This window comes from Macaca thibetana, chromosome 5 (assembly GCF_024542745.1).
Source record: "Macaca thibetana thibetana isolate TM-01 chromosome 5, ASM2454274v1, whole genome shotgun sequence".
Classification (NCBI taxonomy): domain Eukaryota; kingdom Metazoa; phylum Chordata; class Mammalia; order Primates; family Cercopithecidae; genus Macaca; species Macaca thibetana.
Window position 1 is genome coordinate 176,694,864 of NC_065582.1, and position 27,793 is coordinate 176,722,656.

Sequence of the window (27,793 nt, forward strand, 5' to 3'; positions counted from 1 at the left end):
TATAGGATGTCTATGGCCAATGCCGGCAGGCTGCCCGTCTGCTTCTCACAGCCACTACAGCAGCCTACTCCTGGTCACAGCACAAAATGGAAATATTCATCCTGTGAGCAAGCTCTAGAACATTCTAGGACAGCAAATACAGAAAGCTCACCCCTCAGGAGGGCACTGAGGACCAAGTCTGAAGCCATCTGTCTATACACAGGGAGTGCTTGATTAGAGTCCCACCTGGATCATACACTGATATTCCACTAGAGGCCATGGGAGCCAGCCACAGACATCTTGAGGGCAGGAATCTCTAACCCATTCCCAGCACCAGTACTGCATGGCCAGGTTCGAAGCAGGCAATCTTCATAAGCGTTCCCTGCAGGAGAAACATTATGCAACTCGTCCCTTCTCGAAGGACTGTGTCCTGCAGAGTTCCAGCTTGGCTGACCAGGTCCCACCACCAAGGCAGCTCCTCGCAGGTCTCCTGTCCCTAATGAAAGCCCAAGTCCTGCAGAAGTTATGCTACCTCCCCCTGATGGTGGGCATAAGCCATCTCAAGCATCATCGGCTCAAGGAAGCCAGTTCAGGGCCAGCCCTTGTGTCATAGCCGGAGACTCGGGTCACAGCAGTAGCAACAAGGCATACTAGCATCTCACTTAGCATCTTCACAAACTGGGTATGAACCAGAGTCCCACAGGAGGACACGGAGGCACAGATCCAACCCCTGAGCACCTGAGTCCACTCATGTGCAGTGAGGACGTGGACCTTGAGCTTCAAAAGTTTCATGTCAAGACTCAGGAATCCTCCCCACCATTTGAGTGAGGAGGGCCAAAATGCTGTAAAGTCACATGTCGTCACATGTCCTAGGACCTGGACTGAGGGAACATTTCCAAGAAGGGAGAAAGTGAGCTTCTATGGAGTGACTCCTTTCCAAGATATTCTGTCCCAGCATTGCAGAACTCCAAGGCACCCTTTCAAGGTGTTGGGTCACCAAACCGAGTTCCTCCTTCAGGGGAGATACTGCTGCACCACGGCACTATGACAGTGTCTGGAGACATTTGTCATGAATGGGAAATGCTTCTAGCGTCTAGGAAGATTAGCCCATAGGTGCTCAACATCTTACAGTACCGCAGGACAGTCCTCCAACCCCAGTGAAAAAATCATCCAGCCCAAAATGTCAATGCTAATGAGGTTGAAGAGTCCTGACCTAGCTGGCAGCTTTCACACCAAAAGGCCGAAGGATCAGCAGCTTTTGGAAGCTACATAGGAGCAGAGGCAGTGCCTGCAGAATTTGATTATCTGTGCTGGTGAACCACCCAGCAATGAAGAACTGCCCCCCTGGTTGCAGGGGTGGGGCCACCTCTGCTTCAGTTTTCCTGAGGGCCCCACTCCTCACAATGCACTGCCACCCTTCAAGGGCCTGCAGATAGACATCGGATGAGGGAGTGAGTTTGTTTCCCTGTTTGAGATACTGACATAGTGGCCAGTTAGGATATCTTGGAAAGCTACACATCCACTATTTTACTCAAGTTGTGAGAGGGAATCCTTGTTCCCTCGGGAGTAATGAGTTAGCATAAGTCCCCTGGGTTTACCAGGGTGGATGTGATTTGCAACTGACTATTCAGCTTATAAAAATTGAGAAAATTCCAGGGACCACCCAGTCTTCCCTAAGCAACACCGCCTCACTGGGGGCTTTTCTTTCCACATTGTATGACTGGTGTCCTTTTACCTATGAAGTCTAAGATTTGACAGTTCTTTAGCTGAAATCATAAGTACTTTCCCTTGAAAAGTAGTCTGGGAAGGTCTATAAATTTGAATGACAACAGAGGCCACATGGGATGGGACTGTTTTGAGGATATGTCTGGATAAAAAAGGGGATCGCTAAGCCTCCCCCCATCAGCTTTGTCCACTTTGCCAGATTCAGAACAGCATGGGGACTAGGGGGAGCTTTCTATAGCCATGGCCTGCTCTTTTTATGACCCTGAGACACAGATGAGAATACATTCAGATGACAGTGGTGGACGACAATCCACAACTCTCACTTGACAAAAGCCATTTACAATGTTTCCAACCATTGAGCCAGTAAAACTGAGGTCTCCATCCCCTGCTTTGGGAAAGCTCCATAATGACGTGAAGACCTTCACACCAATACACGTTCATCATCCACTGAGGAATGTCTCGTTTAGACAGAGTTGAAGACCAGAGTCAGGCACAGCCTTATGTAGCAGTACGCAATTTTGCTCAGTGAATCTGTCTGCGGCCTTTTCACTCACAGGCTCTAACCTTTCTCCTCCCACTGGTTTGACAGTGAAGTCACTCCAACTTTAAAGAGACTTGCAGAGGATCTACTCTGGGAAGAGGATTCTTATGACCTAAGATGGATATGGCAAGTTCAGGAGGCACCAGGCCCAATGGGAGTCCAGCCATCATTGCAGACCCTCCCCCTTCCTTTGATTGCTGCTGGGATCCTGCCATGCCTGGCCAATGGTTAAGGACAAGTGAGTGGATCATTCCTGCCTTTCCATCTAGCCATATCCTGGGCCAGGACCCCAGTCCTAAAAATATGAACTGGCTTTCTAAAGATGTCTGATGCTCCAAGGGCACATGTTTTAAAGTTAAATTATCCTGGAAAGTTCTCCCAGAGTACAACTTCTAATTCTGCCCCAGTGAGTAGAATAGAAGCCGTGAAGGCTTTGAGCACAGAAAGCCTTACTTTGACAGCTGGTTCAAGTTGACTGATAACAGACCTCATGTCTGTTCTTTACTTGACCAGTAAAAAAGTTCAGCTGCCTTTGACCAGGGAATATTTGAGACAGGATGTTGCTCTGTCAACCAGAGTCCAGTGTCAGTGGCACAATCTCGGCTCACTGCAACCTCTGCCTCCTGGGTTCAAGCGATCCTCCTGCCTCAGCCTTCTGAATACATCACCATGCCTGGCTAGTTTGTGTTTTTTGGCAAAACCTCATCTCTACGATATTGCTCAGGCTGGTCTCAGACTGCTGGTCTCAGACTTCTGGGCTCAAGTGATCCCCACCCACCTCAGCCTCCCAAAGCACTGGGATTACAGGTGTGAGCCACTGTGCCCCAGTAGGGTCTTGTAATTTTTTTAAATCAAGTCCCATATCAGATAGCAATAGACTACTATTTAACTTCCTAGCCTTCCTGCAGGACACGAGAATGGTTACATGAGTAACCACTCATTTCTGGTGTTTAGCATGGAGCTACAGACCTGGAGAACATTCAATGCTCAAGGAGGGCCAGCATCCATTTGCTTTTTAAATAAGATGGAAAGGCCATCAGTACATATTAATAGGAAGGCTAGCAGTGCATAGTCTTGTCCTCAGGTTAACCCTCCTCATCTCTGCCCCATACAATCCACAGGAATCTGGATTGGCATTCCATGGGAGATCTTAGAGCTATAGTTGGCATGAGTCACACTTGGCGATTAGGAAGTAGCAAGTGCTCTGGGGGTAAACACTTCTATGCAAGAGTGAGGGAGAAGCCTGCAGAGACCCCAGGGCCTACCATATTAGTGACACTTTCAGGCGTCTGATTACCACAGTAACTTCTGTCGTACCTGCAACCCCCCATCTCAGCTCATAGCTTTAACCTCCTTGGGAGCTATTAAACAAGTTAGCAAAGGAGGAAAAGTTCGAGTCGGGGTTTATAGATGGATTTGGCACATTTAGAGAACTACATACATACCACTCCAACACTATGCAGAGGGCACCATAAGAAACTGATCAAGTCTCCCACTGAGGATTTAAATTCACCTGGTTATCTCTTATAAGGAGTCTAAGGTAAAGATACTGGATCATTAGCATTAAACAGATGGGCTGGCTGGCTAGGCCCTAGAAGATTAGAAGATGAGTCAACGAGATCTGAAGAAGAGGGATAAACAGGAACCCATGGTAATGGGCAGGAAATCTACATAGGCCAAGTCACAGGTCAGAGCCTGGCATGGAGCTCCCACAGGATGCATTTAGTCAGGTGCACAGGATGACTTATAGCCAGGTGTATTCAGCCACCCAAGTGCTCCCAGAATAGGCCCATTGACAGGAACCACCCAACTCCATGGTTGTGACCTGTTGGTAACAGACTTCAGTTAAGCCCTCTCCATAAAGCCACCATCCCTTAGACAAATCCACCACCCAATCGTATATTCAAGGCACAACATGCTGCTCAGTTGGTAGTAGTCCGCCAGCTTCCGTCAGTCCCTCCAGGGGCAGCCCACAGCCATGAACTAGCCAAACCAGCAGTCCTACCCATCTGGCCTGGAACCACCTTAATGAGATGCTGTCTCTGGAGCTCCCCACAGGCTCAGTCAAGCTTTACATCCTAGTCTGACCTCTGCCCAATCCCGCTTCCTTCCCCTTTTCACAAGTTTTAAGTCTGTTACATGTTTTAGACAAGCTCTTCGAGTCTTGACTCAGCACCTCCTTCCAAGAGCTCAACTGCACCATCACCGTGAAGTATTCACAGCCGACCCAACCCGGGGCTCGAGGAAAAGTCTGGCTTGTGATGGTCTCTTCCATAGCCTACCCTCAAGTTCACTGGCAGTTCGCTAGCAAGAAACCCAGTCTGGAACTAGCATATTTGAGTCGCAGTACTTTGGGCAGGTGTCCTATACTATTTCTCCGGTAGCAAGAGTATAAGTCTAGATCCAAGGGAGAAGTTTCGCCCTCACAACTCACAATCACACGAGGGAGACGTTTATGTTCCATTCCTGCAAGATCAGTTCTGGCAGGCTGAGACACTGCAGTTCTAGACACTTGCACCAGGGGACAAAAGCAATGCCACCAGATTCTGAGCTCCTTTGCCCGGAGATCAGGGGTTGCTGATATATGGAGGAAAGCTTATGGGATGCGAATGATAGGGCACTTTTTGGAGCTCCCACACCCAGTGTTACAAGTGGCTAGGCCTCAGTGGCCATTACCTGACAAGACCAGAGTCTCAGACCACTTAGAAACAAAAGACTTTGATCACCTAAAGAAGCAATCTAAACCAGTCAAGTGTTGGCCAACTATGAAACATTCTAAGTTGGCAGGAGGAGATAGTGAATAGCCAACATCTTAGAATGACAGCCCTTACAGATCCGATGAGACCGTAGCTGCCCATCACTTGCAGATCAGGCAACACGTCACACCCCACCTTCACTGGACTTGCTGTTTAGCTGTGAGCATGCTTACCCTCCAGCTGTTAGCTCATGTTCCTCTTGGGGTGGCTCCAAGCCAACATTGAGCTGAGCCCTTTGCACCTAATGTGGGATTCAAACTGAGCTCCAAAACTTGCTCCAAACCTCCCTGCTGGGCTGGCAAACTGTCAGGTTCAATTGTGATGCGACAGCTTCCCTTTGCTTAGTCCTAGATCTTTTTTATTCCTAAATCAAGGCAGCATATACTTCCAGACAATTCAACCACACAACCACCATGAGCCATGAGCGGCAGTGGATGTAAACGTGGTCCAAAGCCAGGGAAAAGTCAGATTTGGCACTGCCTCCTCCCCTACCAACCCGGAAGAACTTTGGCTCTTGGTGAGAAGCAGCTACTAGCGCAAAGATGGGGACCACACTGACAAGGCAGCCTCACACCTTCTGATGCTGTACACAGGTCTCCTACATGCCTGTTCCCTCCATGAGAATCAGTAGGGTCCCTTTTCAAAGTTTGGACGTAAGTGTGAGGCAGAATCAACACCAAGAAAAAGACTGTCCCAGGGAGCTGTGAGGATGTGCTGTCGCATTCCTGCGGTTCAGACTCTTCACTGAGACTCATCTGTGTGAAATATGAGTCAGCGAGGAAGATCAGCCTAGACCAACACAATTTGTACAACCTGAGGTGACCTGGCCTATTCTGCCCAAGCAGTTCAGTCATGAACCACCTGAAGTGGAACCACCAACTCAAAGACAGGATCCTTCACCTGCTCAGGAGAGAAAGGATGAGGGAGCATCTGCAGCTTAAAGGCCTGAGCTGGAAGCCGATGGCCAGGAACTGGTTCAGATGAAGACTGGGTATGAGCGTGGAGATGGTCCTGATGTGAAGGGGATGTGCCTGCCAAACCCAGAGCCTGGGAAACTGCCAGAAAGTGAAAAGCAATCAGCGTTAAAAGACACGCTGAAATGAAATGATGCAGGCTGTTCCTATGTTGGGAATTTGTTCAAGGTTCTCTCAAAGCTTCACAACCTTCAGCAAAAAGCACTGTCTCCAGAGGAGTTGCCCTGCAGAATTTGCTAATGGGTAGCATTAATTTTTGTTATGTATAGATATTGTCATTTTGCCACAGCATTAACCATTGTGATGGTTAATACTGAAGTGTCAACTTGAAGGATGCAAACTATTGTTCCTGAGTATGTCTGAGGGTGTTGCCAAAGGAGATTAAAATTTGAGTCAGTGGGCTGCAAGAACCAGACCCAACACTCTTAATCTGTTGGGCACAATCTAATCAGCTGCCAGCAAATATAAAGCAGGCAGAAAAAGGAAACGGTGAGACTGGCCTAGCCTCCCAGCCTACATCTTTGTCCCATGCTGGACGTGCTTCCTAACCTCAATCAGACTCCAAAAGTTCAGTTGAGACTAGGACTGGCTTCTTTGCTCAAGCTTGCAGACAGCGTATTTGGGGATCTTGTGATTGTGTAAGTTAATAAACTCCCCTTTATGTGTATCCATCCTATTCTGTTCCTCTAGGAAACCCTGACTAGTACAGCCACCATCATGCAAGTGGTCACTAACACTTTGTATTTTCAGTTAAGGGGGAGATAACTAGTATGTTTAGATAAAATGGCAAGTAGCTGGAGGCATTTCCAGACATTCTGCAGAGACTATCTGGATCCTTTGTCATTGCATTTCCCTGACTTGGTCAACTGCTCACTGGTCCTCACCTGAGGATGTATTCATGGCGCCCTCAGGCAGTCAGTGAGATATCAGCCTACAGCTGTTTGCCAAATCTTGGCAAGGATTCCCAACTCCTTGCCCCCTCAGGCTTCTAAGGAGGTCTCACCCATGGAATCTTGATTGGATTTCCAAGGCCAACCTCCCATGCTTGGATCTGATGTAAAGATAGTCTTTCCAAGCAAAACCAGTTGCCTGGCAAATTGAACTCAAGTCTTCAGAAATTTAGACCAACAGTAGGGGAACTCTGGATAGAAAGACCCAGATCCCTCACAAGAGCCTGGGAAGTAAAACTTAAGTGTGGGCCACTGCACAGCATGCTTAGCCTTTTATATCTGAGAGGTGTCAGTAAACTCTTTAGACTTGGTTCAGATCACTACTGGAAGCCAGTGGTGTGCACATAGTCATTAGTCTTGAAGTTCATTAGTCTTGAAATCGGAATTTTGTGATCTAGCCCTATAGACACTAAAAGATTCAGAACCAAGTTCCAGTGTGGCAACCGCCTTATGGATCGCCACTGAAACTCAAATATCACTTGGAGTCACCCCCCTTTACTGCATGTTTACTTCTGCCTTTGCCAAGTGAGATTTTACAACTGTGGCTCCTATGTTTAACTTGAATAAAAATGTAGAAGAAACCTGTGCCAGAGGTCACTTAACATTGAGATGTGCATGCAACAAGACCAAGGAAATACATTTCTCTACTCAGCAGAGCCCCCAACCCAGGAAGCACAGACACCTGAGTGTGGAGCTCTGGCTCACGTGAGCCAAAGTGCCGGGCTCTCCTGCTCAGTGATATCACTCCCAGGTGGGAGTCACTGCCTGCATCTCAGGATACAGGCCCTTCTAAAGGACAGTAAGAGACTCCCCCAGTGCCATCCTCAAAATCTATCCTCGCATCCAGAGAGCCAGTGGCTTCCTTTCCATCCTAGACCCTGGCTAAGGGGAGTCCTTTGGCACCACCTGGTGGGCCACTAGGCAGCACAGACAAGGAAATCTGCTTGGGAGCTTCACAGTTCGATAATCCCCACCCCAGAGAGGTCCTGTGCCCATGACAAGATGTGAATCTTTACAAGTCAACCCTTCTCCTGGGAAAGGGGGCACAGACAACCTGTTAGAAGTGAGCCACGCTTGAATTTAGAGTAAGGGATGGGCAGGGCCACACAGTCAGCATAGGCAGTAGGCTGGGGCTCAGATGGGGCAGTGACAGACCTGGGCCACTGAGGGCAGAGCCTCCAGGACAGCTCGCCAGGGGCTCAGCCTGGGAAGACCCTCCCTTTACCGTCAGGTCAGCAGGAGAGGGTTATCGCCTCCCTGGGTAGTTCTAGGTTCACTATGCACAGAATTGCCCGTTTTCCGATGTAATATCTCTTAGTAAATGGTGGTTCAAGGAACAAGAGTTATGTATGGTTATGCTAGCTAGTGTGGGAAGGAACAACAAAGGTCAGTTGTGAAAGACAGGCATTGAAGTATACTGAAGAACCCTACCAGGGTCACTTCCTGGGACAGCTCCCCCACCCCCAGTCCATGGTCCAGCATTCCCATCAGATCCCTTTATCCTGGTGTCCCAGAGCCCATCTCCAGGCAACCAGGACTTCTGTCCACATTTCCTGGGAAGCCGGGTGGCTCATTCGCCTCCAAGTACAATCAGACTCCTGAACCATTTCAAGAGAAGCACAAGTGCTAACTACCAGTAACTGGACACTGAGCAAGTATGAACTTGTTCCATCTCTCCAAGTTTGTGTCACCTGGTCTCCGCCATCGATATTCACATCCAGCAACATCTACTGCTGGGTCTTCCTAGAGCCTCAAGCTAAAAATTTCCAAACTTGAGTGGGCAATGTGGTATGTAGACCACGTTAAAAAGGCTTGCTTTTAAGAAGCTCACTGCATAATGTCTAAGTGTTTCTAAGAGAACCTTTAGAATTCATCATGAAAGTGTTTTCTGTAACTCATTCCCTTCCTTAGAGGTTACAAATTAAAATGGATATGTGGAGGCACAGAAGTATCCATGCTTTCCCCTCCAAAGTGTATTAGCAAGTAGAGGTGGGCCAATTTGAAAGCCTATACCACTTTTCAGAATTGACAGCTCAATGTCCAAAAAAATGACTTCATCTTTATGGCACGAAGATACAGTCAAACAGATGAACAGAATAAGCAAGTTCAGGGGACGGTTGTCAAACCCACTGCCACTGGGCTTAGATGAGCAATTTCGGAGTCTGATAAGAAAGCCATGCTTAACGGAAGAGTTCATGCTTCAGAAGTTTTCCTCAGTCACAGTTCACGCTATTGGAAGTTCAGAAAAGCAGGACTGACGTATCAGATGAGATAACTGATGAAAACACCCTGGTTTGTTTCCAAGTTGCTTTCATAGCCCTGCTCAGCCAAACATCCCTAACAAGCAGAACCACAGAGCCCAGCCCCCAAGCACATCCGGCCCTTGACTGCACAATTCTGGAGATCAGGCTGGAGATGAGCAGGGGTGCTAGAGGGAAGTTACTATTTGTGGGCCCCAACTGCCCCCTCTCCCTCTGTGAGGGAGAAGGGCTGAATCCTCTTCACCATTCCTGCCAACAGTCTCTTCCCTGGGACATCATAGCACAAGGACTGGCAGAGCCTCTTCCCTGCAATCCAAGAGTCTTGAGTTCTACAGGAGCAGATTCCCATTCAGAAGCAATCTGCCAGCCTTCAGCCTCCCAGGAAGAGCGCTAGATGCCAACTCTTTGGAGATACTCTTGTCTATAATAGGAGGGTTACCATGCCCAGGAGTGATAAGGGCATCCCATGGTCAGTCCTAGGGTCAAGGGGTAAGTCAGCAGGCCATAGGAACCTTCCTTCTTCCACATGGCCAATCCTTGTGGGCCCAACTGTGTGCCTTCATATAAGCACACGGAGCTTCTTACCCAGGGTGACCCCCCGGAGTTGGGGGCCTGCTTCTAGGAGGCTCCCATGTTTAGAACATCCTGCCTCTAGTAGCAGCTGCCTGTCAGGCTGCAGGTGACTACCCAAGATGCTCCTGGGACCCCCATGCAGTGTCCGTCTAGGGAAGTTAGGGTGTCAAGAGAGGCCTCCATCCACAGGGATTTTAGAGACATGCCCTTTCTATAAGATAAGCCTGTAACACCACTGGTCACTACCACCACTTAGGAGCACTCAAAAGCCTTCTGAGGAGCGGGATGAAAACAGACTCCCCACCCCCAGGATCGACAAGGCCGGGAAAGATCCAAGAATCGCAAGGACAAGCATCACAGAACTACTCCAGGCTTAGGAACAGCTGCCTAAGGAAACTGCACCTTGCCCAAAAATGCCAAGTCTAGCAAAGCCAGGTACCACCTGTTCGGTGCAGAACAGAAAAAGGGTCGTAAGTAATGAGACACTGAGTAGACTCAGCCTGTTCTGTTTGCCCGTGGATAATCATCCGCTTCAAAACCTGAAGTCACCAAGTAAAGACATCTGAGAATTCAATGTCCAAGTTGGGGACCGATTTCTCAAGTCTGATCCTTGAGGCACCAGATCTGAGGACTGACGGATCCCCTTTCAGGTATTCTTTGTTACCAATTATTGAGTTTTCCCTGAAGTCAGAACAGCCCTGAACAATGTGGGTCGAGGCTTGTGAAGCAGATACACTTCTAATTTCAATCATGTAACTGCCACGTGGACTGTAGATGTGATAGGGGGATTTTATTCAGGGGCCTCAGGAGTAAGTCTTCCAGCTAGAACCACCTCCAGAAGCAGTTCCTCAAAAACCTAAGAATTACCATATGATCCAGCAGTTCTACTCTTATTTACCCAAGATAATTGCAAAAGGATTGAAGCAAACACCTTCATGCCCAATGTTCACTGCAACACTATTCATGACAGCCAGAACATGGAAACCCACCCAATGTCGATACCAAGAAAGACTTAGTGGTTGCAGTTTCTTGGTGGGGGTCAGTGATAGGTGCACAACATTGTAAATGCGATTGATTTCACCAATTGTAAACTTCAACATGGTTGAAACAAATGTTTTGTTCACCCAGTCATCCCCGTATCCTAATACCTGCCCTCCATGCCTCTGCACCCGCAGGCCATGTCAAAGGAAGCCATGAACCTGGTACAGATGAAGGAGCAGAGTTTGCAGCGGGAGCAACAGTCGAAGCTCAAACTTGTCTATGAGAACTTACAGAAGCAGGAGTCGTCCGTGCAGAAGCACCATCAGACTCTCTTGGCGTCCATTAGGAGGGTTCTCACCGTGTTTGGGAAGATTCCATGCCTTTGTGACAGACCGGGACATAGTGACAGCCACGGTGGTTGGGCTGACGCTGCTGGCTGGCGGGGTCTACTCTGCCAAGAATGGAACAGCCGCCGGGGCCGCTTCATCGCGACTCGGCTATGGAAGCCGTCCCTGGTGAACGAGAAGTCCCGCATCACGGTGCTGGAGGCCCAGCAGCACCCCCTTCCAGGTCCGCCGGCAGCTCCTCAGTCGGCCCCAGGACGTGCTGGAAGGTGTTGTGCTGAGTCCCAGCCCGGAAGCGCGGGTGCGCGGCATTGTCATAGCAACAATGAACACGAAGAAGGATCGCAACCTGCACGAGAACGTCTTGACGTACGGGCCACCAGGCACAGGGAAGAAGCTGTTTGCAAAGAATCTCGCCCTGAACTCGGGCATGGACTACGCCATCATGACAGGCGAGGACGTGGCCCTCATGGGGCGGGGAAGGCGTGACTGCCATGAACAAGGTGTTTGACTGAGCCAATACCAGCCGGCGCGGCCTCCTGCTCTTCGTAGATGAAGCGGACGCCTTCCTTCGGAAGCAAGCCACTGAGAAGATGAGCAATTACCACCTCAAAGCCGCAGAGAACGCCTTCCTAAAGTACACAAGGCAGAGCAGCAACAAATTCATGCTGGTCCTGGCCAGCCACCACCCCAAGCAGTTTTACGGGGACATCCGCAACCGTATCGATAGGGTGGTTCATTTCCACCTGCCGGGGCAGCAGGAGCATGAGCGCCAGGTGAGAATGTATTTTCACAAGTATGTTCTTAAGCCAGCCTCAGAAGGAAAGCAGCGTCTGAAGCTGGCCCAGTTTGACTACGGGAGGAAGTGCTCGGAGATTGCTAAGCTGGCTCTGTCCTGGCAGGCCAGGACGTATGCCTCCAAGGACGGGGTCCTCACCGAGGCCATGATGGATGCCTGCGTGCGGGACGCCATCCAGGAGCACCAACAGAAGATATTCCTGCTGAAGGCGGAGGGGCCTGGGTGCGGGTTCGAGCGCCCCCTTCTCCTAAGTCCAAGGTGATACCCACACCTCATGGACTTGGCAGCGGGCCCCCCTTCCCCTGCCTTGCTGGCCCCTGCACATTTAGGATATGCTCCTGGGTGGGGCATGGGCTGTTCCCAGGGCCTCTGTACACCAGGATGTCTTGTGCTGGGGGTTGGTCATTCTGCCCCCCAGGACAACCCCCTCTTGTGGGCACTGGCTAGGGAGGGGCAGGCCTCCGTCCTGCTCCCCAGGAGACTCTTGGGAGATGCATTTTCCATCTGGCTCAGAGGAGGAGGGGGAGGCTTTGCAACCCAGCCCCTGCCCAGGCCCCTGGATGGGTGCCGGCTGAGCGAGCGGGGCGGGCAGGAGCCGGGCGGGCAGGAGCCGGGCGGGCAGGATCTATTGTTCTCACTCCTACAGCAAAGCCAGATGTGGGGGCGCCTGCTGGGACTAGACCAAGATGGTGGGGCGGCCTGAACACTGCTTCCAACCGTGGCCAGGAAACAGGGAACCTGGCCGGCATGTCTGAGGCCATACTCTCAGCTGGCTGGTCCAAGCCTGTGGCTGGAGCTGGTGTCTTGTTTAGCTAATAAAGTCCCACAGTTGCCTTAAAAAAAAGTTTTGTTCAGGTTCATTTGAGTTTAATATTTTGGAAAAAGCAGCTCACCTACTTGGTGATGACGTGGCTGAAAAGGAAACCCACCTGGATGTGAACGGCAGATTTTCCAGACAAGGGTTACTGTCTGATAATCAAAGAGCTTAGAATTCACCCGTCTTGACAAAGCTGAAGCAACCCAGAAGTAAACCATTGAGAGCCAACGATGGATGAACAGGGCAAGCTACTGGCCAGCAAGTACAGCGCTAGATATGAGGACCGTGTCACAGCCAGCAGGGAGAAGTACCTGCAGGAACAGCTTTGACTATCTGATAACTGAGTATAGGCTCAATGTAGTCTGAAATGAGCTCAGACTCCAGGGACTGTAATGACTTGGGCTATGTTTCCAGGAGCCCCACACCTAGTCTCAATTGAGAATGGAAAAATCTCATGCCTCTGGCAGGGGAAGCTATTTTGAAATATACCCAGGACTCTTAACAACGATTGTGGGCTACTTTACCCAGGCCCAGCCGACCCGGGGATGGGAACACAAGCTCCTGCTCTTTTGACCATTCCTGCCTCACACTTAAGTATTTGAGGTAATACTTAACCAGGAGTTTTCCAAGATTAGGAAGCTCAAATCCAAGTAGCATGAGCAAGACATCTACACCTAGAACGTAAGTGCAAAGAAATCTAAGAGCAAAACCTGAGTGATATGGCAGGACGTAGCCCAGGTCAGAGGAGCTGTGGAGCCTACACTCCCCGCCCCCCACGGGCTGCTGTGTACTTTGAGGCCACACAACCACAGGCAAGAAGAGTTCAGATGCCAGGAGGGTCAAGACAACCAGAAGGCTTTCTGGAGACGTCAGCATGATAGTTCCAAGAGCCACCACCCTCCCTACACCTTAGGCCTAGCATGCACTTGACCCATTCCATTATGCTCAGGCATCTTCCCTTCTACCTCCCAAGATAGTGGCAACAGCACCCGTGAAGAGCACCCCAACATCTGAAAGCTTAGGGAAGAACCGCCTCAAAATCCTGGCATGCCAGCCCCCAAAGCACATGCCCCTTGTGTTCAGGGCGAGGTGTGATGTGGTCTGTTGGGAATTCGTCTGGCAGGACTCCAGTACATTCCACAGAGCACCCAACTGCTGAGAGTAAGGACAACCCCAAGACAGGAAGCAGGCACACAGGATGATGAGACAGCCCTGGTTGGGTCCACCAGGCCAGGGACTGACAGCAGACAAGCATCCTCTCCAACCCTACGAGGGCTGCATAGGGACTCTTGCCCTGGATGCCTCAAGTCAGGCTCCACTGAGATTGGCAAGGGAAGGGTTGAAAACCTCACTTCCTTTCAGTCATTGCAGTGGGCTCTCAAGTGGACAGCAAACAAGGCCAAAGTTGATCTTATCTGATGACAGGGTATTCAACTACTGAGACTAAGTAACCCCCAATCGATGCAAAGACCACGCTCCAAAAAGGTGCCTTCCTCTATTCTCTTTGGCAACATCCTGGGACAACCCTCGGGTAAAAGAGCCCCATCATATCCAGCTCAAGGACATCTGTGGACAGCCTCAGGCCTCCAGGGGCCCTACAGTGAGGAAAGCCCATGAATAACCACCACCCTCACCTATATACTGATTCTGTTGCCAGTAGAGACTTAGGTATCTCCACGGACATGACTTGAACACCAGTCTGATGTAAGAGGTCAGGCGAGAGACATGGAGTTAGAGCCAAGCCCAGTGAAGACTAGTTGGAGCTGGTATGAATGAATTATCTTCAGAAATCTATGCGGGATTATGAAGTCAATGCAAAGCCACTATGTGATAAAACCATTTTGAAGTACTATAGATACCCTATTGGAAGAAATGAAATTCCTGTCCTAAGATCAGTTCAGCCAGAAGGCAGTGACAGCTGATGAGTTTATAACCACATCAGGATCAAGGTCATTACAAGTCTGGAGCTTGGGTATCAGAAGTGAGTCATTTGCCCCCTCTTCTGAGGGCCAGATCTATGAGCCACCCCTCCTTCCCTCATCACTTCCATCTTTTCCTGGCATCTTGAGATGGAGTGCACACTAAAAGGATCAGCAGGGGTATGGAATCCAGGAACATCCCAGACACAGGTGGTCACCCAGGAGCTAATAGCCTCATCCCACTCAAGGTAGAAGAGTCCTTAGCTCTTGAAGGCCCTCTATTGAGCACTCTGTCCACCATGAAAGATGACCAGAGGAACATGGCCTCTCCCATGTGTCCCTGGTCAAATTGTCACCCTGGTATACTTGGAATCCTGGGATCTAACAGTATGTTATTCAGCTGTACTTCATAGGATACTGAACCCTAACCCTCAACACCTCCAGAAGTAGTTTTGGGGTGTTTTTAGATCCTAAACAGACAAAAACAAGTGTCTGCATCAGCACTACACTCTACTTCCCTGCCTTGAGCTCCCAAGTCAGGCAGCAACTACATTTAACAAGGTACAACTTTGACATTCATCAGGTGAGAAAAACCAGAAAGCTGGAAACAAGGTCATTCACACAGCATCCTTGCATAGTAGGGGATGGGGTGCAAGTTCCAGGAAAAACCTGCTTTGACAGGATTCCTGCTGTGCATCCTGTTTGAGCCCCTCTTCCCTCAACACCCAGGGACCACCACCTTGAGAATGCTTCCTAGTCTGCACAGCCTAGGAAGCTGGCTGGAGATAAAGGCAACTCTCCCGGAAGCCTGAAAATTCTGATGCAAGTTAAGGACAAGACCAGACCAGGAAGCAGCGTTGGAAGTGACAGACTTCAAAGGCTGCTGGAGGTTGGAAACTCGACAGGGTCCAAGTCTCCTCAGTTCTCAATATGCTCAGGACATAATGGAGACTGTCGTGTTTCCTGTGATGACAGGCTTGGGCTCCTGCCAGGTTCCTTTCCTGAGCTAGGCCAGGTGGCCTCCTGGTGTTTCTACCTAGCCTGTCTGCCTTAGGAAGTCTTAGGTGAATCTGCCTAGAAAGGGGTCTGCCTCCTAGCATCACGAGCCAACTTCATATCCTTCGTGGGAAGAGGACATCCAAGCCCTGGACTACGAGCTGTCAGTTTTGGGGACCCAGGCATCTGCATGCCCAAGGCAAGATTTCTGGATTAGGACATCCCCCTGGTTCAGCAGCAGACACCTTATGCTGCAGCCGCCCCACACCCCACCTCAGGGCTTGGCTCCAGGACATCTCACTTTAAAGGCAGGCAGGCAAAAGTAGGAAAAATCCCACGTCAATTGGGATGCCCCCAGCACTCCCCGCCCCAGACAGCTGGTCAGCACCACCCATAAAAGATACCCTGCTTGGTTATCAAGCCACAACGTCAGTCATGGGCTGTCACTCCAAGACACCAGGCAGTACACCAAAAGATAACTGAGCTTATCAGTTATCCCTTTCCAGGCAGGTCCAGGAAGGCCTCGAGGTCTACAGCCCCCCCATGCTGCAGTCAGCCATCAGGATTCCACAGGAAATGAGAATCCCACTCTTAGCTTGAGAACTCCAGCCTATGTTTCACAAGGGGGCAGAGCAAGGCTACCAGGCCCTAAAGCACCCCCCATAGGACACATCCTCCCCACAAGGGGCTGAGCGAGTGCTGGACTTGTCCAGGGTGAGATTCTCAAGTATGTGCTGCCGGTGGGATCAGGGTCACATAGGATATCTTAGAGTAAGTCTTGTCCCCATGTTCAGCCAGGTCACAAGTCTTGGTTCTATATAACATGTTCACTAGCATCTCATTCCATGGGGAAACATGCCCAATTACACCCTAGAACTGAGCAGACCTGGCACCCATTTTCCGAGTTTAACTCCCAAAAGGAGTCCTTTTCAAGGCATACAGATCCTGCCCCCCACTGCAGCCCTTTCCCCTAGCAGCTGCCCTGCCTAGAGGGCCCCCTGACCTGTGTCCACCTGCCTCAGGTCCTCATTGCCTCAGTCATAGTAGACCCAGAAGTCCAGATTTTCAGTGTTTATGTCCCTCAGCAATTCCAGAACATGTTCCCATGTGAGGCCTGGTAAGGGCACAGCTTGGCATCAGTTCAGTCTTGGAGTCACCAATCGACATGAGAGGGAGGGCTCAGCATAGAGCCTACCCAAACACTAAGACTCCAGAGGGCGTGGATGGAGGTGGGTGGATGGAGGTGGATGGAGGGTGGATGGAGGTGGGTGGATGGAGGTGGGTGGATGGAGGTGGGTGGATGGAGGTGGGTGGATGGAGGTGGGTGGATGGAGGTGGGTGGATGGAGGCATTTGGGTGGATGGAGGTGGGTGGATGGATGGAGGTGGGTGGATGGAGGTGGGTGGATGGAGGCATTCCTTAAGTGAAATACTGAAGGCAGCAGCTCAACCCTCTGCCCACCTTGCTCAGGTGCCCCAGCTCTCCCAGGACAGGACTCCAGTTGATCTCGTCCCATCACAGTCCAGGATTCTCACCTTGTCAGAGATGTTTGGTGGTCCTGCTCCCTCCTGTGCTGAGTTGACTGCTCCCCACTGGCTCTGACTGGCTGTGTCCTCGGGGCTGCCCTAGTCCTGTCTGGGGCTCTCCCTTCCATACCAAGGTCTTCATCAAGGAAGATGACACTTTAGAGCAATATGAGCCCAGCTAAAAGCCTTCCTTAAAGTGTTTACTGGAAGAGCTGGGCAGGGGAGGTTCCGTGAGGTCAGGCCATGTGACTAAGACTGTACCCCCTTCCCCTCTTGGAGGCCTTCCTTCTGGTTTTCTTGAACTTACCTCGAACTACACATTCATTTTACATCTCATTGAGGCTGAGCATTCCACTCTAAGCCTTTCAAAAGCTGGTAGGATCCAGATGCCTGCAGTTGACTTGTGTTTCTGGATCTCTTGCTTTCCCTTCTTTGGACCTGCAAACATCAGGTCACATTTGGAACAAGGATACTGGCAGACGAGCAAACCATGTATCCTGAGTAAGGAGGAAAGCTGGGGCAGGTCCCTACACTTCCAAGGCAACCTGTGTCCATCCCCACACCCCTCCCAGGCCATCTCCTTGCAGCACAGCCTTTTTAACCGACATTCCCGAGATAGTCTTGCAAAGGACTGGCAAAGAATTGGAGCTTAAACCAAAGCAACAGAGCTCTGCCTCAGTCTCACCAGCACAACCACTTTCCCCTTAAGTCACAGACCTGACCACTAAGTCCCCAAGGCTGCCCACATCCAAATCCCCCACACAGGGTCCCAAACTGTGTTCCCATCTTCTGTATAACCTGCCGCAGAGTGAGTGCAGCGCCCCTGAATGTGAGGATTCTTAGCCCATCTAAGGGGCTGTGAAGGATGAAGATCCATCCCAGTGGGGCATAGCTTTCAGAGGCAATCGATCTAATGGGATCTTCACACTGCCATCATGCAGGAAGAACTAAATCCGATCCAACTGACAGCAAACAAGAGGTGAACATGTTAAACCCCAGCAGGATCTACTCATAGTCCAAACTGAAAGGTAGAGAGCATTTCACGTGCCTTGCCTTCCATGTTGCCCTCTAGTGAGGGTTCTGGTGAGAGCTCACTCATGTTTACCACGTGTTGCATGGGGGAGGGTTTATTGGGTGGGAGCTCAGGTTTTCCCTCAGAACAGCAGCAGGCAGCTTTTCCATAAAAATCTTCATACTGGATAGCCATCTCTGAAGGGATGGGACCATTCCAGGTCCTGCAGTCCTGGCCTTTGGAGTTTGTCCCCCATGGCAGCCCCATAAGAATTTCTCTCAGTAGCGGCAACTCCAATTATGGGATAAGAAACTACTGGAGTCTCAGGCACTGTAAGGGTCTTTCCTGGTCTGGCTCACGGCACGGGAGGTGAGGGTCAGACTTGGTCTCATTGAGCCCCCAACCAAGAACTCCATTCTCGAGGCTCAAATGTCTCTGTATGGATTACATGGAGAAAGGCCCAGCAAAGCCCTGCTCTTTGAATTCCACAGCCACTGCCCCACAAAAGGCTATTGATTCTTGTAACCAGCTGATCAGCAGCCCAGCATCCCTGTGTGATGGAGGCTTAGTGACAGGCAGGGTCTAAGTATACCCAGACACAGAAGGGAATCAAATAGCAGCTGCTCAGAATGACAAGTAGGGTCCTGAGACAACCAAAAGTCGGCTCCCCTCACTGTGCTTGACAGGACAGAACACCCAGAAGTCCCAGACTCCAGCAAGGCCAAGGCTCAAGGATGAGGTTTACAGATTCAATCTGCTCAGAGCACAGCATCCAGAAGAGTTAGCCAGCCTTATGTCGGAGCAGGTTTTCTGGGTAAATGCCATCCTCGGGTCAGAGTCCATGTCACTAGGATCAGCCTCCTGAGCACTCTCCTGGAGGTCACCCCGCAGCCACACTTCACTCCTGCACCCATCTGTGTGCTCTCCAAGAGGTCACCCTGCAGCCACGCTGTGCTCCTGTGCCTACACTCGTGCCCTCTTATCAAGTCTGAACTGCCCCTTCCCAAGCACAACCCCTGCCTAAGGGCAGCGTGGCTCCTCTCTGCACCACTAGCTCTGGGTGTGTGCCCTGGCTTACCTGCCTCCTCCCATTAAGCCTCTTTAGAGCCCAGAAAAGCAGAAATTGGCTCAAATTCTGATGTCTGCCGAGACAGGGTTTGGACCAGTCTGCTTTAACATCTTTTGGACCAGTCTGCTTTAACATCTAAGGAACCCCTTTTTTAAGTCCAGCTGCAGCCTTGGACCTGAGAGGCCTCCAGCCAGAGCAATGTTTGGTACTCCAGCTGTTGGGGAGAGTCCATCATGGCTGTAACAGGTGACACCTTCAGCCAACTCAGCCCCAGGAGTTTGTGCAGCACACATCCCGGAACAGATCAGCAGACACTACTACTCTAGCCAGCCCAGAAGGCTTCCTCTCCCAACATTTGCCTCCTGCTTTGAGATCATAAAAACAATGCTGTGGGGGCCAAGTAGGAAGCCTCTGCCAGCTAGGAATTTCAGCTGGGAACGGGGTTCTCCCCACCAAGACCTCAAGGGGAGGGAGATGAGGTACCAGCCCTCCAACACAAGCAGGGAAGTTCCGCTCAGGGGAGTGCACGTGAGGAAGTACACTGCACGTTTCAGGGTAGCCACGCAGACCCAGCGCCAAGACAGAAGCTAGGACAGGTAGGAACTGCCTTTAGTAACCCAGGCTAGCTTTTACTTCCTGCTGAGAACAGGATTAAGAGGGCAAAGTAAGGTCAACACAGCTCCCCCGCCAGAAGGGTGAGTGGACAGTCCACCCCCACCACGGAAGAGGTGAGTATACTTATTCCTTCACCCTAACATCCCTGAGTAATTTCCCCTTAACAGAAACACAGCAGCTTTTCCTAGGGCCAAGTACACACCACCCAGACTCTGGCACCAGATTTCCAAAACACATCCAGAAACAGCTTGTCCTATTGGTCAATCAGGAAGAAGCTTAATCAATTCTCAAAAGCCAGCACAGTTGTGCTGAGAAATGTCAGCATTAAAAGAATGCCAGAAACAGCTAGGCTTTCTAAAAATGAACCGTGATTACCAAGTTTGGCGGAGATTTGATCTTCACACGAAGTTCGAGAGCTATGATTCAATAAAGAATTATGAGAAAAATCTAGTACGAAGACTTCCTGAAGTTAAGGGTTCAAGTTCTTAAATGCTCTTGACTTGCGGTTTTAAATGCAACAATTCAGTCATCTTTTCCATGTAGGATCTACGGTTTTACAGGAGTGAAGCACTTAGCCACACACTGGCCGGTTTCCTCATCTCTACACTAGAATCACAGTGGTTAAGAGGATAAAATTCAAACTGCCCAGCACAGTCACTCATTCAACCCAAGTAGTTACAATTAGCCTGAGAAGCATGAGAAATTATGCCCACAGTTCTCCGGAGAAGTCCCTGGATCTGCCGACTTGAGCGTGGCAGTCACCATGGCAGAACAGAAGTCATCCCTCTTGGACTCTGGGCCGACTAGTTTTCCTGCAAATTCACTAGCAGTGACCCCCTGGATCCCTGCTGCTCCATCCGCATAGCCCACATTAACACAGCTGCCAGCTGGATGTCCTGGGAGAACACGCATTCCCCAAGCTCTGCCAGTCTGTGGGACTGGATGACACATGAGCCAAACCTTTAAGCAAAGTCTCTGGTGACCTATCCCTGCCAAGACATCTCAAAAGGCTTCCCAAGGACACTGTGAGGGAGCTGTAACGCCTCATCTAGTCTTGAAGGCCCCAATTGCATCCCCCTGCAACCCTGTGGGCTATGCTTTGACGGCCAGCCCTCTCCAGTAAGTCCCCTGATAGCCCCTGGCACTGAGTGGTTCACTGGGTGTGATGGTCCCGAGTGTCAACTTGACTGGATTGAAGGATACAAAGTATTGATCCCGGGTGTGTCTGAGGGTGTTGCCAAAAGAACATTTGAGTCAGTGGGCTGGGGAAGAAGATCCACCCTTCACATCTGGTGGGCACAATCGAATCAGCTGCCAGTTAATATAAAAAGGAGGCAGAAAAACGTGAAAAGGAGACTGGCCTAGCCTCCCCAGCTACATTTTTGTACTGTGTTAGATGCTTCCTGCCCTCAAACATTGGACTCTAAGTTCAGTTTCCGCCAAGATTTCAAAGCCATCGGACTTGGCTCTCCTTGGCTCCTCAGCTTGCAAACAGCCTATTGTAGGACCTTGTGATCATGTAAAAGTTAGTACTATAACTATCGTATATTCTGCCCCTCTAGAAGACCCTAGTAACTGACCTTGCACACACCTTGTACCTGGCAGAGCAGTGGTCTGTTCCACCTGTGGTCTGCACACTTCCACTACCATGGGTTTTTTTTTTTTTTTTTGCATCCCTTCAACGCAAGATGGAGCTCCAAAATGCCACTTCTACCAAGTCCTTTCAGGTCATAAGGGGTAAGGAGGCGCCCCTCTTGCATCTGAGCTTACCCACATTCTCTAGTTGGCTCAAGATTACCACCTTTTCATCTCCCTACAAGTAGGACCTCACTTAGCGATTTGAGGTCTTACGCTAGGCCATATGATTCTCTACACAGAGCAGAATAGTTGTGAGCACGGACTCGGGCACCTGGTATTCCTGGGTCCTAGTCCACCTTGGCCTTTCAGCTGAGACATCTTGGGTAGTTGTGTACTGTAATACCTACAACATAGTAAGAATTTAATAGACACATGTTGATTTGTCCCACACCTGGAGAACATTGTTTGCAAAGTACCTTGATCTGTTTCCAAGTCTCAAAAGCCAGTCCTGCCAATTGTTTTTATAAGTGAGGTAGACTCCGGTGTTGAGCAAAGCTAGAGCTATACGATACCTTGGTGTCTTGGTAGACTGATAGGTGCAAGACTCACCCATATTTATACCCTGTGTGCATCTGGGTAAAGAGCTTCCCATCGGGAAGACTAGATTAAAAGCTTGTTCCAGATCAGCTCAAAAGGACAGAATGACAAGGCCAAGTCTACTTAAATTTCAAAGACTATGTGCAGAAGTGACTTCAAGTAGCAGCTCATTACCAAGAGTCGCTACCTTAAGTGTTTTATCTGGTATCCTGTCAAACCAGTTTTGATCGTGTGATTGTTAGAATGGAAATGTGTATCTTCAAGGCCAAGATACCCCCCTTAAGCCTAGACCTAATTTACTAACACTAAAGTTTATATACTATCTTAGCCCTGTTAGTTCAGCCAATTCCCTTTAACGCAAAGCATAACTTAGCTCATTATCATCCTTAACAAGCCAGAGGGAATTGGTTTGCTACCTAGTCAGATACAGCACTATGGGAATTAACTTTGGGACTAATGCCTCAACATTAAATTGAGGACCTCAGTTTTCATTCATGTGGAATTGAAGATAGCAAGTTGTACATCCTATATCCAGATGTTTGTGCTGAGTAGGTAAAAAGCAGGAGACACGGGACATGGTTCCAAGAAGACAATCAGGGCCCACCTTGTGACAACTTAAGTGGTCTAGCTGCTGAGACTCGTTAGGATAACAGATCCCAGTGTAGTAACACCCGGATCGTGCCATCACCTTGGTATCTGCAGCTAACAGCAAGATGACCATGAACCCATACATCCTCAGTACTTGTGAGACTACAGAGGAACTTGAAATGCAATGGATCTGTTTAGGAAAGCCTTGACTGCAGAACTTTCTCAAATAATGGGCCAATTTGCACATAAGTTAAGCATCACTAACATGCGAAGTGTCTGGGAAAGTTACAACTTAAGTACTACCTGAAGCTACACCCAGATGTTTCACAGTGGGATAGGGTTTCCAGGAGTACGAGGTTGTTGATACAGAAGGATCAATTCTCATGGTGCATGCAAAGCAGGCAGTCAGATCCCTTGCTACTTTGGTGGCTTCGTTTATTAAGTGACTGGCATCACCCACCACTCAACCCTGTCCAAACCCCTGTCCAAACCATAGGTTCATCCCTGGGCTCCTTTCCTCTGACATCCAGGGCAGTGCTGTGTCCCTTGCCTGCACGTCTCAGGCTTGCTACCCTCCATAGGCCACCACTCACACTGGCCCAACTCCAGTGTCCCAGCTGCTCCATTTAACCCCACCCTCCACAGTGAGGTTAAAGTAGTGACCCCAACAAGTCAATCTGATCCACATCATGCTTGCACTCCTTTGCCAAGCACATCCCATACTCTATACTCCTTCACATCCTTTACACGTATCAACTTTAGACTCCTACACGAGTCTCCCTGGTCTTCTCAAAACAGGAGGTTCAACGTGTTCCCAGTTTCCACAGTGCCTCCAGCCACCTGGCATGTACACGACATTCGAGCACTTCCAATACAACCAGCCTTAACAGCCCGTGCTTTTCCTTGTAACATACCGATTTTACAGAGGGGAATAGGTTACTAGTACCAAGCTCCAGAATACTGCATTCATGTCTGACCCTTTGGGGTTTGATAGACGCTCAGTAGACACGTGAGGTCTATACATGACTTCAGATGTTCACACACAATCCCACAGGTTGTGATACTCCAACATGATCAATGTGTCCTGCTATGTTGGCTTCACAATTCCTCCATGGTCAAGGGTGATACTCAGACCATTTGCCTGGAGGCCTCCTTTCGATGCTGGGTAGTGATGTGGAGTGAGAGAACATTTGGGAGGGCTGAAATAAGCTTTGTGAACCAAAAATAGACACGGAGTGGCTCACAGCATCAGCTCCTATGACCCAGCACTTGCAGTTTCCAAGTTTCAGATGTTACGAGGAACACTGAACATTAATTTCACTATGCTCAGCATTGGAAGACCATTCCTACACAATTTAGGGAACAATGAGACCACTTTCCTATACCACCTAAAATGGGATTGAGAATCGTTTATGTAACATCCAGTGTGCCAGGTAAGCACTAGGTATGTGGCTGACCTGCCAACACTATAACTGCCTCGGTCATCTCATCTGCAGGGCCAGGTCTTTCAGTGTCCACCCTCCCTGTCCCATGTGTGTCTAGAAGCCTCCATGGTGGCCACAACTGCAGCATCTTTCCCAATAGGACATAACTACCAATTTAACAGCTGTGCCCAAATGTACCTCGAAAAGTGAACACAGATTAAAATCCTTTTACAGAGTCCATGCCAGCTGCCAGATATTCCAAGAATGTGCTACTTGGTCTATCAGCTTCATCCGAGTCTGAGCTCACTTGTCCAACTTCCCCCCCTTTGATGTCTTCCCCTCTTGAGGAGCCTCACTTTACACATGAGCCTGAGTTGCCTGTGCACGGGAGGCCTTTACTATCCAATCCCAGCAATGCCATCGGGAATGACTGGAGCCCACCCAGACAGGAACAAAGGGGGCCCGGGTCCTCGTCTAGACCTAGGCCCAAGCCAGGGACACTGAGACAGCACACTCCTGGTTGGTTTGTGGCTACCGCCATCCCTCGTCATGCCTAGAAGCAGAAGTACTTTTATGGCCACAGCAGCTGAGCTAAGGAACTGGTCCCAAAGGCGGGGGAAGATGTCGAGCAACTCCTGAAATGCTCCAGTGGTTAAGGCAGCCGTGTGTTTTAATAAGGCCGCTGCATTAGAGCATTTTAGGATGAAAGCCAGAACCGGGGGCAGGGAAGAGTTTTTCCAGTCACTTCCTTGGCGATTCCTTTGCCTGGCAGATGTAGTGCAGGCACCTGGCCTGTTGATCCAGGTTGTGCCCTAGTCCAGTTTTTCCAAGGGCTAATGCCCCAGAATGGGTGGCAACACTTCAGTGTGACCATCACTGCCACTGTCAAGGTGGGTCACCGCAACGACTGCCTCTACCTTTTCCCTAAGGCACTGAGGCTGCTTGTTGGGGCTTTAGGAGTGGGAGGATGGAGAGGCAAAGTCCCTGCCTTCACTGTAGGGGCCGAGTTTCATTATCTCGAAGTCCTCTATTTTCTCAGTGCGTGACCTTGTTAAGGAACAGGGTGGCTGCTGATGCAATCAGTTAAAATGAAGTAAAACTCGAACAGAGTGGGCCGCCCCTACTCCGATAGGACCAGTGTCCTTTATAAACAGCAAAGTGGAGACAGGCACACAGGAAGAAGGCATGTGAGGATGAAAGCAGGGATGGGATGGTGGTCCCACAGGCCAAGGAGCAGAGATGCCAGCAGAGTACCAGAAGCTGGAGAGCCTGAAACATTCTCCCTCACAGCCTGGGAAGGAGCCAACCCCACCCACCTCGATCTCGGATTTCCTGGCTTCTAGAACAAAATTTGTTTAAACCACCGAGTTCATAGCACTTTCGTTATGCCAGCCCTAGCAGAGCAGTACAGCTTCCCAGCCACAAGCAGACCTGGACGACCACACAGATCCCCACTGCTGGGATGGGCAATGTCTACCCAGAACCACCACCCACTTGGAAGCAGATCAGAGCACCTGTTCGCCACAGGCAGGCAGAGCCTGAGTCCAAAGGAGGAAAGAGCTGAACAACGAATGTCCAGTTCCCTAAGCCCATCTGTAGTCGGATCCCCCCCCTCCCTACAGGGAGGCACGAGAATGGAGAGGCAGGGCATCCAGCTGGGTCAGTCTCTCTCCATGGCAACAAGTGCAAAAGCCCTCTCTAACAATGTATGTCCCACCCTGTGTTTTGCATAGGAGTTGACCCTTTGTCCACGTGTTGGGGTAAGCAGATTATAAAGGCAGCTAATAGAAAAGTGGAAACGGCCCGAGGCCACCACTGCCAAGGGACCAGGGGCAGCACTGGGAGGTGCTGGCAGGAGCTGGGATGATCTGTGGCTGCGTCAGGGCTCAAAGACCCTCAAAGCACTCCCTGGAAAGAGGGCTGGGATCCAGTTGTGCGTAACAGTCTTGAACACTAACACGGTGTGGAGATCTAGAGTTTCTTTGCCCACGGAGCGGAGGAAGGACCCAAGCGCTAGGGGCTCTGCACAAGGAGACTTCACTGCAGAAAGCAGAGCCTCATTGACAAGAAACTCCATGTTAGCAACAGGCACTGGCACAACCCTCAGCCCAGACCCCCACGGCACCACAGGATGCCCTGTGATCACGTAGCCAAGCCCCTGCACCATGAGCACACCCAAGCCAGACACCAGTGCTCAACAGCCAAGCACGTATAGCTCTGACCACACAACTGGAGGCCAGCAAAGACCCAGGCACTGTGGCCCGAGTCAGAGGGAAAAGGCAGAAACACTAGGAGTCTAAGTAGCTGCCCCAAAGAGAAAGCTTTCAACTGGAGAGCAACTGATGCTGTCCTTGAACTTGGCCGAGAGCATGCCACTGGATACTGCCTTCACTGGAAAAGTTGGTTATTTACGGGCACAATTAAAACTTACATATCTGATCTATATCCCGTTTCAGCCCTTTCACATGTGACAGCTTAGACTCTGAAAAGACCTAATCCGTTTAGCTCCTCGTTGCATCACTTGCTTTTCAACTCACCGAAGTTCTAACACAAGTTCCCTTCCCTGATGTAAGATGAAGGCCAAGGGCCCCCACAAACCCAGTGTCTGGCTCACAGGAAGTGCTCGCAAGTATGAGGGTGAGGAAACTGTTCCAAGGAAGGGTCTCGGGAAAAGACAGGCTGGAGCTCCCGACACCAGGCCTCAACAGCACCACACCAAGTCTCAAGCAGCAGGGAGACAGGAGAAGCGACTGTGTTCTATCACTCACAGGAGTTCAAGAGGAAAGAATGGGACAGAGGAATTGTGTAACTGGCCCAGAGTCCCTTGCAGCTACAGGAGCTTCAAAGTAGTACAGGACATGGCCTTAAGGCCTCCAAGTCTCAAGGCTGAACCCCAGCCAGTTACCCCTCACCGGGATCTTGATCACACAAGGTTTCACTGCCTGAAGGTATGGTTAAAGAAATGAGGGTGACTCAAGGATATATATTCCCTGTACTATGTTACTCAAGTTATGCTGCTTATTAGGTGTTTAGAAGTACATCTTCAGTAACCTCAAACAAAAGTTATGGCCAAGGCTTCCACGACTTGCAGGGATTTAAAGCTGCTGCCGCAGCATACAGCTGTTAGGTATTTGGCTTATTTGCAAAACCCGCTTTCCAATGGGCTGCTCAACTGGAAACAAAGGTATTTACAGATAGGCCCCAAGAAGGGATCCAAGTAACGAGTTCACTCAGGGTTGGAGATAATTCTGTCAATGCACGAAATGAGTTAACAGGTTAACACTTTTGCATAAGGTTTATGCTGGCAGGTTAAGGGCTTTGTTACCAGTCCTCTGACAAAGATCTAGCACTTCTGGCAAGGTAGCCCAATTTCCAGTTCAACTCTGGAGGGACAGCCCAGGCCCCACCCCAGATTTCCAGGTCAAAGGGTGGGTACACCAGTAGCTTCTTTCGCCCTGCATTTCACCAACCTCCCTAGTCTCAGCTAGTAACAGACTATGGACTCTTGATCCAAGCAGTGATTTGAGAATTAAGATCTGAAAGCCTGACTGCGTAGCCAAAAGCGTTACAACATTAACTCAGGCAGTGGGCAGCCACTTCCCACCATGTTTCAGACCCTCTAGAGGCCTCACTGGCAACCATTCCACTCCCTGTGCAGATGGGAGGTGGAGGCGGCAAGACTGGCTTAAGGTGGTAGAGAAGGGTGATTTACTCCAGGGACACTCTGGAGATGAAGCTTTGAGTATGACTTGAGCTTACTTATAAAGAA

The 27,793-nt window shown here is 50.0% G+C and overlaps 1 long non-coding RNA gene and 1 pseudogene across 2 annotated transcripts in view; one reads left to right on the forward strand and one right to left on the reverse strand.

Annotated features, from left to right (window-relative positions):
• LOC126955539 (uncharacterized) overlaps positions 1 to 27,793 on the reverse strand; it is a 309,550-nt gene that overhangs the window by 278,033 nt on the left and 3,724 nt on the right. The gene's annotated exons all lie outside the window — the stretch shown is intronic.
• On the forward strand, positions 10,938 to 12,337 carry LOC126955505 (ATPase family AAA domain-containing protein 3C-like; annotated as a pseudogene).